This window comes from Sabethes cyaneus, chromosome 2 (assembly GCF_943734655.1).
Source record: "Sabethes cyaneus chromosome 2, idSabCyanKW18_F2, whole genome shotgun sequence".
In the NCBI taxonomy this organism is placed as follows: Eukaryota; Metazoa; Arthropoda; class Insecta; order Diptera; family Culicidae; genus Sabethes; species Sabethes cyaneus.
Genome location: NC_071354.1, coordinates 162350086 through 162362707, shown reverse-complemented (window position 1 = coordinate 162362707; position 12622 = coordinate 162350086).

The following is a 12622-nucleotide window of genomic DNA, read 5'->3' as shown; positions in this document are numbered from 1 at the left end:
TTTCAATTGCATTTGAATTTGAGGCACTTTTGCAATAAATTTACCAGAAGTTTCAATGTTTACAATAAAAACTGTTGTAGATGCATTGTTTCTATTACAAAATTAAATGTAATTTTTTTTCGGGTAGATCAAGCATTGCAGGAATGATAAACCACACATACACCACCGCAAAATTAGAAGCTCTTTGCTGGCCGAATAGCGATAATAGTAAAAAGAAATGCAGTGCAGATTACAGTTAACACCCAGGCGATAATCACAATAAATCTACATTAAGGGGAAACCGAAAATGGCTCAAAGATGACTGGATAAATGACTACCGTTCGATACATGTATTGTTTTGTGCCTTAAAAATGCTTCTGTATTGACAAAGCACGTAATCAGTGCTTCCAGTGCTGTTATAATTTTCTAAAACTTGTCATTCCATTTATCGACCCGCTATATATCGACAAACGCTCAGCAAAACATATGCGCCAATGGAAAATAAATTCAACGGATCATATAGATCATTACATGTTCATAAAACGTATAATCTGGAATTAGTTTTTTTTCCTTGTTGGGGACCTTGGACCACTGCGACCAGTTCTTTGATCTATTGTGGTGTATCTGGAATTAGTTAATAGATATTTGGTTGCGCACATATTTCGTTGCACTAGCGCTTTCGGGAAAAACAGCACCACAGTCTCAAAGTTTCGCCACATCAATGAGCTTTTAAAGAGCTTTCTGCTTATACCGCATCGATAAGCTTAGAGAAAGAACTCGCCTTCAATGCAAACGGATTAATTAGCCATCCTATTGATCCTATTGATTCAGTTGCTGCTGCAAATTGCAGATGAATCGGAATGTCTTGATAAAGAAAATAAACCATATTTCGGGATGTTCGTAGTCGGTGCGGTTGGCTGCGGGTCAGGTGTGTTTATGTTTGCAAGCTCTGCCATTTGACATATATTACCAATACTAATGCAGCATTCAAATAAACGTTTAGGTTTTTAACGAACACATGGGATGTACAGTACATTGTTTGTCGCTCTAACACAATAACGTTAGCCACTTTCGGTGTCTCCTTAATGTTCGCAGTGATGAATCCACACAAAGAAAAAGCCATTAGCAGATTGCCGTGGTCAACTGAAAAATAAAAAGGTGGTCGATATTCGCGAAAAAGTTTCTTTTTTGGCAAGTACCCTGCATCCTCGTACTGAAATGTGACGCTTTCGTAAATTCTGGAACCATAAACGGTGAAATTCACATTCCACCAAACAGTTGTACAACGCCAATGGCGTCACTGCGGTTCCCAAAAAGTAGAATTCGCTCAATACCCGTGAGTTAAACCTGATTGAGGAATAGTGGCCGATTTCAGGTGGAGTTCAATTGTTCCGAAATGGAATTTGGATACCAAACAAGTGGAAAAATCAGCACGGTACAAAGGAATGCAATGGACTATGGAAAAAAGTAAAGTTCATATCTGATAAACTTAAAAATAAAAAATAAGGGACGTAATTTTCCTTTAACAAGGTTGTCCTATCTACTTTTGTTCGTGTTAATATAACCATTCTCAGTCACTTATTCATTTGCTCAGTTTTGAAAATTAAATCGATCGGCATTCTTCTACTAAGAGGGGAAATTTTAGTTTCTCCTGTATGAGAAAAGTAAAATGTTCTATCCTGTTTATTTCTTCCCTAGGAGGTTCTGGATCCAAAAATACAAGCTAACAGAGAGAATAGAAATCAGAAAACGGGTTCCGCTAACTGTAGAACATGATCTTTCGGACGCTTTCATTTTTGGATTAAAATTAATCGATACTCCCCGGGATCGTTTTGCAAATTATTCTATGATTTACAACGGGCCCAAATAACACTGGAAACTTGAAATGTACCGCGAACTTTCAGAACAGGAATTTGCAGCTGACAGGAAACGGGATGTGATGACTACAAATGAGGCAGCCTTATCGCAATTACTCAACATTTCCCAAAACATTAATATTCCTATTGTTATTTTATCATGATAGCTCGACTTTTCCAACGAAGTAAATTTGGAAGATGTTCTTACTTTTTCAAACACTCTTCAGCTCATCGGTAGACCGTACACAAATAACGCCCACAGGGTCACTTTCAGTTGTGTGCTGAAGAACGACGTGTGTTCAACAGACGTCGAAATGCAGCTCACCTTTGGAAGTGACGATTTTTTGTCGAATTCCCTAATCTTGATTTAACAGTGTAGGAGATGCATTGCTGCGGGTGCATCCTTCATCCGCTTATGAACGCGAACGCGGGCGCTGTTTCTATTTATGACCTCCCCCGAATGGGTAGCTGAAAGCTGGAAGCTATTGAAGTTGAAGTGGCAATCCAGTCTTGCAGAGACAGATGCGACTGGATTTTATGCAAATTTCGCCTTTTCAGTAAAGGTCAACATTCGTATCAATGTCTCTCCCGGTGGAGCGTTTGTGTTGCGAATTGATGCTAGATATAGCATTTTGGAAATATTTTTCTGTCTCACAGGATATTCTTTTTTTTGCGATAGGGGACAGCGGAGTAAAATAAGTAAGGAAATATTTTATTTGAAGTTCAGTGAAGATAGTCTTAGAATTACATACTCATCGTTTTATCATCTACATGAATCTTCAACGTATTCTTTACTGAACTTCATGAGAAATTTTCTTGATGAGTTGAATTATTTCTTTTGTTATCTTCAATTGATAACCAATTTCATTTCTATTTAATAGAACAATGTTCAAGTCATACTTTATGCAACTGCAAAATGTACCTTACGGAAAAATGTTAGAGTTATTCAGTATAATATATTTTGTAGTTGCAGATAGCTTTCTTTAGTTTACGACTTACCCACAGTAGTGTGGAAGTTTTGATATTTTGAAAGATATTCTGTAGACTTAAGTTCACCTGTAAATGAAAATCATACTGATTCGAAAATCACCAGTGATGTTATAAAACAGGTAACGGTTTATTATACCCCTACTACCCTTATACTTAAACGATTTTCTGCGTTTGGTTAGTGGAATTTTACTCTTTCTGATGTGCGATACTTTCCTCATTTTGGTGCCATCGTGCCTAATAATAATATTCATGACTCTTCTAGGATTATCTTCTATAGTTTGATCACCGCAAATCAAGTTATTTATAGCGACAGTTAATTTCGCCCGAATAATCTGCCATTGCTATAAATAAAATCTTCTAGAGTTGCTAGAAGATCTAAGGTCCCTTAAAAGACAATGACTAATAACAGTTGTATGAGCTTTTGTACAGTATATAAAATAAAGAAAATTCAGAGTGTATTTTTAAATTTGGTTAGGTTTCCACGTTTAAATAGGTATTGCTTAACGTTTTTGATTTATGCTTGAATTGAAAATGCTCTGGACAGTTTGTCAGTTACCCTATATGATTATTAATCCACTATATTCAAGTACTTTTTTACACGGTTTTGTTTTTTGAGTATTAAGTGCAAGGGGCAACTTAGAGACCATTCATTTATTTCTCAATACATTTGGGAGTAGCTCGACATTCCTCACGTAGATTGTAAATAGTTCCTTAACTGCATCGTTTTCGAGTAATCGAAAAAACGAACCGTGTAAAAAAAGACTTGAGTGTATGAGTGTCTAATGGTGATGACCATTCCTAATACCAAGTAACAAAATGAATGCTAATAATAATTCTTGATCATTTCAAAGGATTCCAAGCAGAAGATGGAGATTCTAAACAACTGAAACACCGCCAGTGCGTGTGTATTAGACCTAATGAAAACAGATCAAACCTAATGGACCCAATGAAAACAGAAAAAACTAAACCACTACGGTGAACTTCATCGTTTGAAAAATAGTTTTGGGATTCGAAATAATCTTAACTAATCTGTGTTCTCCACCTTTATCAATAAGTGTTCAATAAATTTAGAGATACATGCTGTAACGTAGGCTGGCAAATCGAAAAGGTTCAGCAGTTAGTTGTTTTAAAATAACAAAAACCAAAATGATTCGAATACAGAGTGCAAGGAATATGGATGTATCTAAAAGAAACAGATGATATCATGCTCTCAAAACAAAACGCATGTCGTGGGTTGGATACGGAGCGTAAAAGAAATTAAGTTTGGCTTTGCTGTTTTCTTTTCTTTATTTTGATAAATTAATCGGCAATTTTCTTGTCATTGTATTGAAGTTATATCAAATGAAGAGAGATATCAAAGCAGTGATTATAGACGATTTATTTGCGCAAGATTATCTATAACTGAGAAAATACCTTACCCTCTACGTGTCTGACATCAAAAATTAAGGTACACGCTGTCTGTCTGTAGATGAGATTCGGTACGTCGGAATTCGGAAGTCGGCTTCAACCTGGTCGAGTCAGCTAGCACGTGGGGTCCCTCTATTCCTGGGGCCGGTGGGGTTCTTGAAGAGAATGTATTTCACTACACAGTCGTCCGGCAACGCAACACCTTTCGTTTAAATACGGCAAGTGCATGTATGTCTTCCGTAAGCAAAGCTACTGTGGGAGGTAAATGTTGCTTTCTCTGGAGAGTCTTTCTACCAAATATTTGGTTTTCGACGCATTGATTTGTAACCCTATATCATCCTAGCCTCCACTTTTAGTCTGGCGTAGATTGCCTCGGCCATCTCAAGGCTTCTAGTAGGTAATAATATCGAGGTCGTCCGCGAAGGCTAGGAGTTGGTTACTCTTGCTGAAGATCGTTCCTCTCGTTTTGATACCCGCTCGCCGGATCACACCTTTAACAGCGATATTGAATCAAATACAGGACAGTCCATCGCCTTGCCGCAACCCTTGCGCGATTCGAAAAGAGTCGACAGTGCTCCCGAAAGGCGTACGTAGCACATCATTGGCTCCAGGGTAGCTTTGATCAGCCGCGTCAGTTTGTCGGGAAAACCGTACTCGTGCATTATCTGCCATAGCTGTTCGCGTTCAACTGTATCGTATGGTGCCCTGAAGTTCACGAAAATATGATGCGTGGGCTCGTTGTATGCTCGACATTTCTGGAGGATTTATCGGAGAGTATTCGCGGTTTTTCGCCATATTTGTAGAGTTCTACCGTGAGTCGGTACTTTTCGACGGCTCTATTATTCTTCAGCTAACCGATTTTTCGCCAGATCTCTTCGAGATCGGGAGCCGGCTCGCTGTTGTCGTTTGTAAGCACTCGTAGGTTAACTTCCATTGCGTATCTTTCTGTTATATCGCCGTTGAGATGCTCATCGTAGAACTGCTTCTACCTATTGACCACCTCACACTCGTTTGTGATTAGATCCCCTTTACAAGTTTGGTTCACCTTTTCGCAAAACTTGAAAGTGTCATTAGGCCGGAAAAGTTGTTCCAGCTCCTCAAGATCTCTGTCCTCCTTCTGGCACTGTTTCCTCCTCAAGATCGTGGTAAACTCATTCAGCGCTTGTCGCTACATGGCTAAATTCTCTCTCGTGGATATGCTTAGATAGTTTTCGTATAGGCATCGGTCTATACTAACTAACTAACCTGCGCAGCTGTCGTACGTTGCCTCCAGCTGCGCATAGAAAGCTGACTTCTCGTCCTCGGGTCTTCCTTTGTGTGGACAATGTTCGTTTATGATGATGTAGTTGAAGCAGAACATTGAGTTGGTTTCGTAGTGTTGGGAAAACAAAAGCAACGAGTTATCCGGTGGAGGCCCGTAGATGACCGTACTTGCGTGTTGAGGATTAAGGGCAAATTCTTCAACTACAGCCTAATCAACTTATACGCACCGACAAATGATAAATGCGATGATGCTAAGGACGAGTTTTACGACAGGCTTGAGAATGTTTTGTACATATTAACAAAGCTACATTCGTACGAATTATTGCATTTTACAAAATGGTTCGTAGATTTTACGAATGCACGAAAAGGCTGTCGATAAAAATACATAGCACTAGATTTCACTATTTTCCGATAGGTGTCAGTATGCTACATTACCGACACCTATCGAAAAATAACGAAATCTTTATTATCTCTGAAAAAAACTGATTTTATCGGGAATCGAACTGAGCTCGTTTGTCATACTTCTTTACGAACAGCCGACGACGCCGCAAACCACAGAACCACAGCTACTATATACCAAGAAGGTCATAATTGTACTGAGAAAATAGACCTCTTAATGCAATCTTCGCATCCCGTTTTCGTCGATAATGATGCCAAATAACAACCGTGCATCAAATGGATCTTGATGCTAGACAGCTACGAATGTGCTCTCGTAAAAAATACGAACCATACGTAATAACAACATTTGCGGTAGACAATAAGACTACGAATGTTTTTAAATGGTATGAAATTATTTGTACCAGCTACGAATATAGTTTTACAAATGTTTTTTCAAAAACAATACGAAATTATATTCTCAGTGTATGGAGAACGCTAAAACACGACGTGAAAACCATCATCGGAGATGCGCAGATCGGGAGGGAGGAATTCTTCCGTCCAGTCATTGGAAGACATCCCAAGTAACAATTCCAAGCTTTATTACGTTCGTATAGTGGTTTTCATGACCAATTTCATAAAACCGCTAATAAAACTATGAGCTCCACCAGAACTTTCTGATGACCGCTATAAAACTGCTTTCTGACCAAGTGGCCCACTCCTCAGAGTGTTTTCATAACCGCTATAAGAATCAGGTTATAAGCTCAAGTAGTCGTATCGCGCTCTGCTAAAAGCAGCAATAAAATCGATTAAGCTTTCGCTGCTTGACAGCCATCGCCATAATTTAAAAAAGCTTTTCGCATTTCGCTTTTCGTATTTCGCTTTTCGCTTTTCTGGCAAAAGCTAAATAAGTTCACTAGGTTTGTCAACTTGAAAATATATCCGTGAGAAGAAAAGTTTAGGTTTTACTGACATATCATTCTGAACGATTTGGTTTATAGCGAATAAAAGATCCCATAGAATATTTATTAAGTTTTGAGCAATTTCTTTGGCTTGCAGCATGTGCGCATTTAATTTCATCGTGCATATTGATATGATAGGTCGATAAAATGAGCGCGCCACTGAAATTTAGCAATTTTCGACAACTGGTTGTTTTAACAAATTGAAATTATTCAGTTAGTCAATCTCAATTTCTAGCAAAATCATTTTAGTTGCTTCGTCTGACAGGAAAATCGATTGATAATAACTTTTTTTCTGAAAAACACCTTACTTTGATGAATTGTAGTTTGCGAGCTAAAACAAAATACTAGAATATGGTAATATGGCTTCCCATAAAAAAAATGATTTTGGTGTTGAACTTTGGTATTTTTCATAATAGCAGCAAAAAACTGTTTAGTCAGGGTGTTACCGTTTTAATAGCTCTATAAAACTAACAGATTTATTGCGGTTTGACAAGTAACCGCGATAAGATTAATTTTGATAGGTGCGCCATTTTGTATTGATACGCCACACGTATGGTAGGTTTGTAAGAGGCATGGTGCAGCCAACAAGTTTTAACGTGGTAATACAAGCAACCACAATACATTTGCTTTATTAATAGTTTTATTATGGTTTTCTAGCTAGCTATAAGTGTTTTTGGACTCGTATCTTCTTGGTATTGCGCAATACCACAATAAAACCAGAGGTAATGATCAATACCGCAATAAAACCTTTATAAAATTCAAGTAAAACCAAGTGGCTTTAGAATTGTTACTTGGGATAGCCACCAATGATAACGGTCTGAGGCTCATAAGTTTTGCCGTGGCCAGAGGAATGGCCATCTGTAGCGCTTACTTTCCACGTTTGAATATTGGAAAACACACCTGGAGGCATCCAAATGGAGACTCTAGCTCTCAGATCAATCATGCCTTGATTGACGGTCGACACTTTTCGGATGTTATCGATGTACGGTTTTTTCGGGTCCCAAATATCGACTCTGACCACTATCTCGTAGTGAGTAATATTCGCGCAAGGTTGTCGAACACGACGAAAGCTCGCACTGAGAGGACGCTGCGTTTCAACATCCAGCGGTTAACGGCAAACGGCGTAGCAGTGGAGTACGCCAGGAAGCTTGACCAACGAATCGCAGAATAGCAGGTTGAAGGAGAAGATATAAGTGGGATGTGGAGGAACATCCATGGTGCCATCGAAACAGCTGCGAGAGAGGTGGTAGGCACGATGCGTGAAAGACAGCGTAACGGCTGGTTTGATGCCGAATGCCAGAGAGTGATAAATAAAAAGAACCAGGCAGGAGTCGCATGCGCACTGCGGCAACGCGTCAAAACAGAGAGAGATACAGAGAGACTAGAGCTGCGGAAAAAAGAATCCATCGTCTAAAGAAACGCGAGTACGAGAAGCACGTGCTCGCCGGTGCAGAGGAGCGATACGCCAGCAACGACACACGGAGTTTCTATAAAACGGTGAGATGTAGGATGTGATGTACAATGATAGTGCTGGTAACCTGCTTACCGACAAAATGGCGGTAGCAGCCAGGTGGAAAGAGCACTTCCAGACACTATTGAATGGAGAGGTAAATGCGGAGATCAGCAGGGACAGGATAGGAATTGTAAGCGATGGTCTAGCTGTGGAGCCACCAACACAGGAGGAAGTTAAAAAGGCAATCAGTGAGCTGAAAAACGGTAAGGCTGCTGGGAAGGGCGGTATCACGGCTGAACTTCTAAAACGGGAAGCGAGCGGCTGTACGAAGCAATGCACCGAATTATTGTCAGGATCTGGGAAGAAGAACAAATGCCGGAGGAGTGGTTGGATGGCCTTATTTGCCCAATTTTCAAAAAGGGACATCGACTGGACTGTAAAAACTATCGAGGAATTACATTGCTCAGTTCTGCCTACAAGGTGCTTTCCCGTATCCTGTTCTGCAGACTGAGACCGTTAGCGGAGTCCTTCGTCGGCGAGTACTAAGCTGGTTTTCGTGAGGGTCGCTCCACGACGGATCAGATGTTTACCCTGCGTCAGTTGCTAGACAAGTTCCGGAAGTACAACTTGCAGACACATCATCTGTTTGTGGACTTGAAAGCGGCGTACGATTCAGTTAAACGAAATGAGCTGTCGCAGATAATGCTAGAACATGGTTTTCCGATGAAACTAGTTACGTTGATTCGTGCAACGCTGGATGGATCCAAATCGTGCGTTAAAATAGCGAGTGAGACCTCAGCTGCTTTCGTGACATTGGATGGACTGAAGCAAGGGGATGCACTCTCTAACCTGCTGTTCAACATTGCCTTGGAAGGTGCATTACGAAGAGCAAACCTGGACAGGAATGGATCTATCATCAGGAAATCTCACATGCTTCTTGGTTTTGCGGATGACATCGATATCATCGGAATTAACCGTAGAGCAGTGGAAGAGGCCTTCAGGCCTTTTAAAAGGGAAGCTGCGAGATTGGGACTTACCATTAACACCGCCAAAACAAAGTACATGGTTGCTGGTAGGGAACGTGGGAGCTCAAGTAGTGTTGGTGACGAGCTGGAGTTAGGTGGGGAACGATATGAAGTAGTGGAGGAATTTATATACCTTGGTACACTCGTGACATGTGACAACGATGTAAGCTGCGAAGTGAAACGACGAGTTGCAACCGCGAATCGGGCTTTCTACGGATTACATAGCCAGCTGAAGTCCCGTAGTTTGCAAATTCGCACAAAACTGGCGCTCTACAGAACACTAATCCTCCCGGTAGCTCTTTACGGACACAAATCATGGACGCTAAAGGAAGCTGATCGGCGAGTGCTTGGGTTTTTTGAGCGTAAAATTCTGCGATCTATGCTTGGTGGCAAAATGGAAAATGGAGTGTGGCGCAGACGCATGAATCACGCGCTATACCAAGTATACAAATATGCTGTTATAGTGAAGGTAGTACAATGTAGCAGGCTGCGGTGGGCTGGAGACGTGGCCAGAATGCCCGATAAAATAGTAGCCAAAACTATTTTTAGCAGAGAACCAGGAAGGAACGTTGCACGTTTAGCTGGTGTTCGTGAGGATTGGAGAAGGGCAGCCCAGGACCGACGGTACTGGAGGACCATAATTCGTTCGGCGCAAGATCGGTAACGGACCGTTGCCACTATAGTAAAGTAAAGTAAAGTAAGTACTTCACACTGTATTGAACATATGGAAGACGGCGCTCGAGTAGATACCATTTATACAGATATTAAGGCTGCATTTGACCGAGTAGATCATTCCATCATTGGTGGTGAAGATTACTCGACTGGGCGCTTCGTTTAGCTTCGTTGAAGGCTTAAATCATACGTGACTAACCGTTTACTCACTATAAAGATCGGAAATAATGAATCGTATAGCTTCTCAGCTCATCAGGTTTACCTCAAGGAAGCAATCTTGGACCACTGTTATTTTCTATATTTTTCAACGATTCCTGGTTTGTCGTCCGCCAGGATGCAGGCTACTACATGCAAACGACCTCAAGTGGTTTCTTGCGATACGATCCATAACAGGCTGTATTGAATTACAGAGATAGTTCGATGATTTGTTTCAATGGGGCTCCTATAACCAACTGATCCTTAGTATAAGTAAATGCTACGTAATCTCCTTCATACGCAGAAAAATATCAATTCTATGGGACTACATAGTAATTCTTGTCACTCGCTTGCAAGAGCGTCAACTTTTAAGGATCTTGGGCTTCTGTTTGACTTTTGCATATTCTTCAAAGATCATTGCACAGGTAAATAGAAACCTTGGGTTCATCACCAGAATTGGCAAAGAGTTGATTGACCCATATTGATTGAGGGCACTGTGTTACTCCGTTGTTCGCTCTATTATGGAAACTTCAGCAGTAATTTGTGGCTCCTATGCAAATATTTGGATAAGCAGAATTGAGGCTGTACAGACCAGATTTTTACGTAGTGCTCTTTGATCTCTGCCTGTTGCGACCCAATACAATTACCATCATACGTGCAGCGTTGTCAACTACTTAACATGGAAACACTTGCGCAAAGGTGTCATATTTCTAGAGCCGTTTTTATTGGGAAGCTTACTTACTTACTTATTCAGCCGAGAGCCGCGGTGGCTCTTGCCGTATCAAGAATTCCTCTCCATTGTGCTCGGTCCTGGGCTACTCGTCACCAATTCGTTGCGCGTCTCGACACACGTAAGTCGGCTTTAACCTGGTCGAGCCATCTAGCACGTTGAGCCCCTCTATTCCTGGTGCCGGTGGGGTTCTTGAAGAGCACGGATTTCACTACACAGTCGTCCGGCATCCTTGCGACGTGGCCGGCCTACCGTAGTCTCCCAACTTTAGCCAGGTGTACGATGGGAATCTCTCCAAGCAGTGCCTGTAGCTCGTGATTCATACGTCTCCGCCACTCTCCGCTATCCGTTTGCACTCCGCCAAAAATAGTCCGCATCACCTTTCGTTCAAAAACTGCAAGTGCACGTATGTCTTCCGTAAGCAAAGTTACCGGAGCAGGAGCGAAGAGCAAAATAATATCAAAATGTGTTATTGGAAATCGAATAACTCATATCAAAATTTGGTCTTGTTTTGGCTGACATAGTTGGTAAAATAACAAAAAATAATATCAAAATTTTGCTCCTATAAGGCCAAAAGAATAACTAGTTGTGTTATTTGAATAACAAAGCAATAACATAACTGTATTCAGAGTTTATAATAACATATTTTAGTATTATTAAGGTATTGAATAACAAATGCAGTAGTATATGAGATGTTAAAAAATCATTTTATAAAATATTTATAATCTAAAATCTAAAAAATTTATGAAATATATCGAATGGCATTTTAAGGCCAAAATAAGATATGATAACAAAATCAGTTATTAAACTCATCTTACAACCACTGTTTTAAATATCTACTCAATAACAAAATGTGTTATCAATGTATCTCCATATCTATTCAAGAACAAAATATACCATTATAACACAGTTTGATATTGTTTTAATATTATTTTGCTCTTAGCTCCTGCTCGGGTACTCTTTCAAGTCCGTAGAGGACTACCGGTCTTATTAGCGTTTTGTACATCGTCAGCTTTGTGCGGCGGCGTATGCTCCTAGATGGAAAGGTCTTGCGGAGGGAAAAGTAGGCTCGATTTCCAGCTTGAATGCGTCGTTGGATCTCCTTTTTCGTATTATTGTCGGCGGTGACCAGAGATCCCAAATAAACGAACTCATCAACCACTTCCAGTTCATCACCGTCAATAGTCACTGTCCGAGGGAGACAAACGTTACTTTCTCGGGAGCCTCTTCCTACCATATATTTGGTTTTCGACGCATTAATTGGTAACCCTATCCACCTAGCCCCCGTTTTTAGTCTGGCGTAGACTGCCTCCGTCGTCCCACGGTTTCTAGTAATAATGTCGAGGTCGTCTGCAAAGGCTAGGAGTTGCCTACTCTTGCTGAAGATCTTTCCTCTCGTTTCGATGCCCGCTCGCCGGATCACACCTTCAATAGCGATATTGAATAATGATTTTGAATAATATCGATATTGGGAAGCTTGTAACTGGCAAAATTGGTGATGATGATGCTACTCATCTTCTTGCACAAGTTAACTTATTAACGGGAAACTAGCAATCATTAACTTTTCGTCGGACAGCCCAATTTCGGAAGCAGTTTTTGGACCCCAAAGCGGGATTCTGTTTATAAAAATGTAAAAACTGCATTCTTCTTCACAATCTGAACACAGCGAATATATTTTCATGAAAAAAGTTTTTGCTTTAAACAAAAAAACTGTT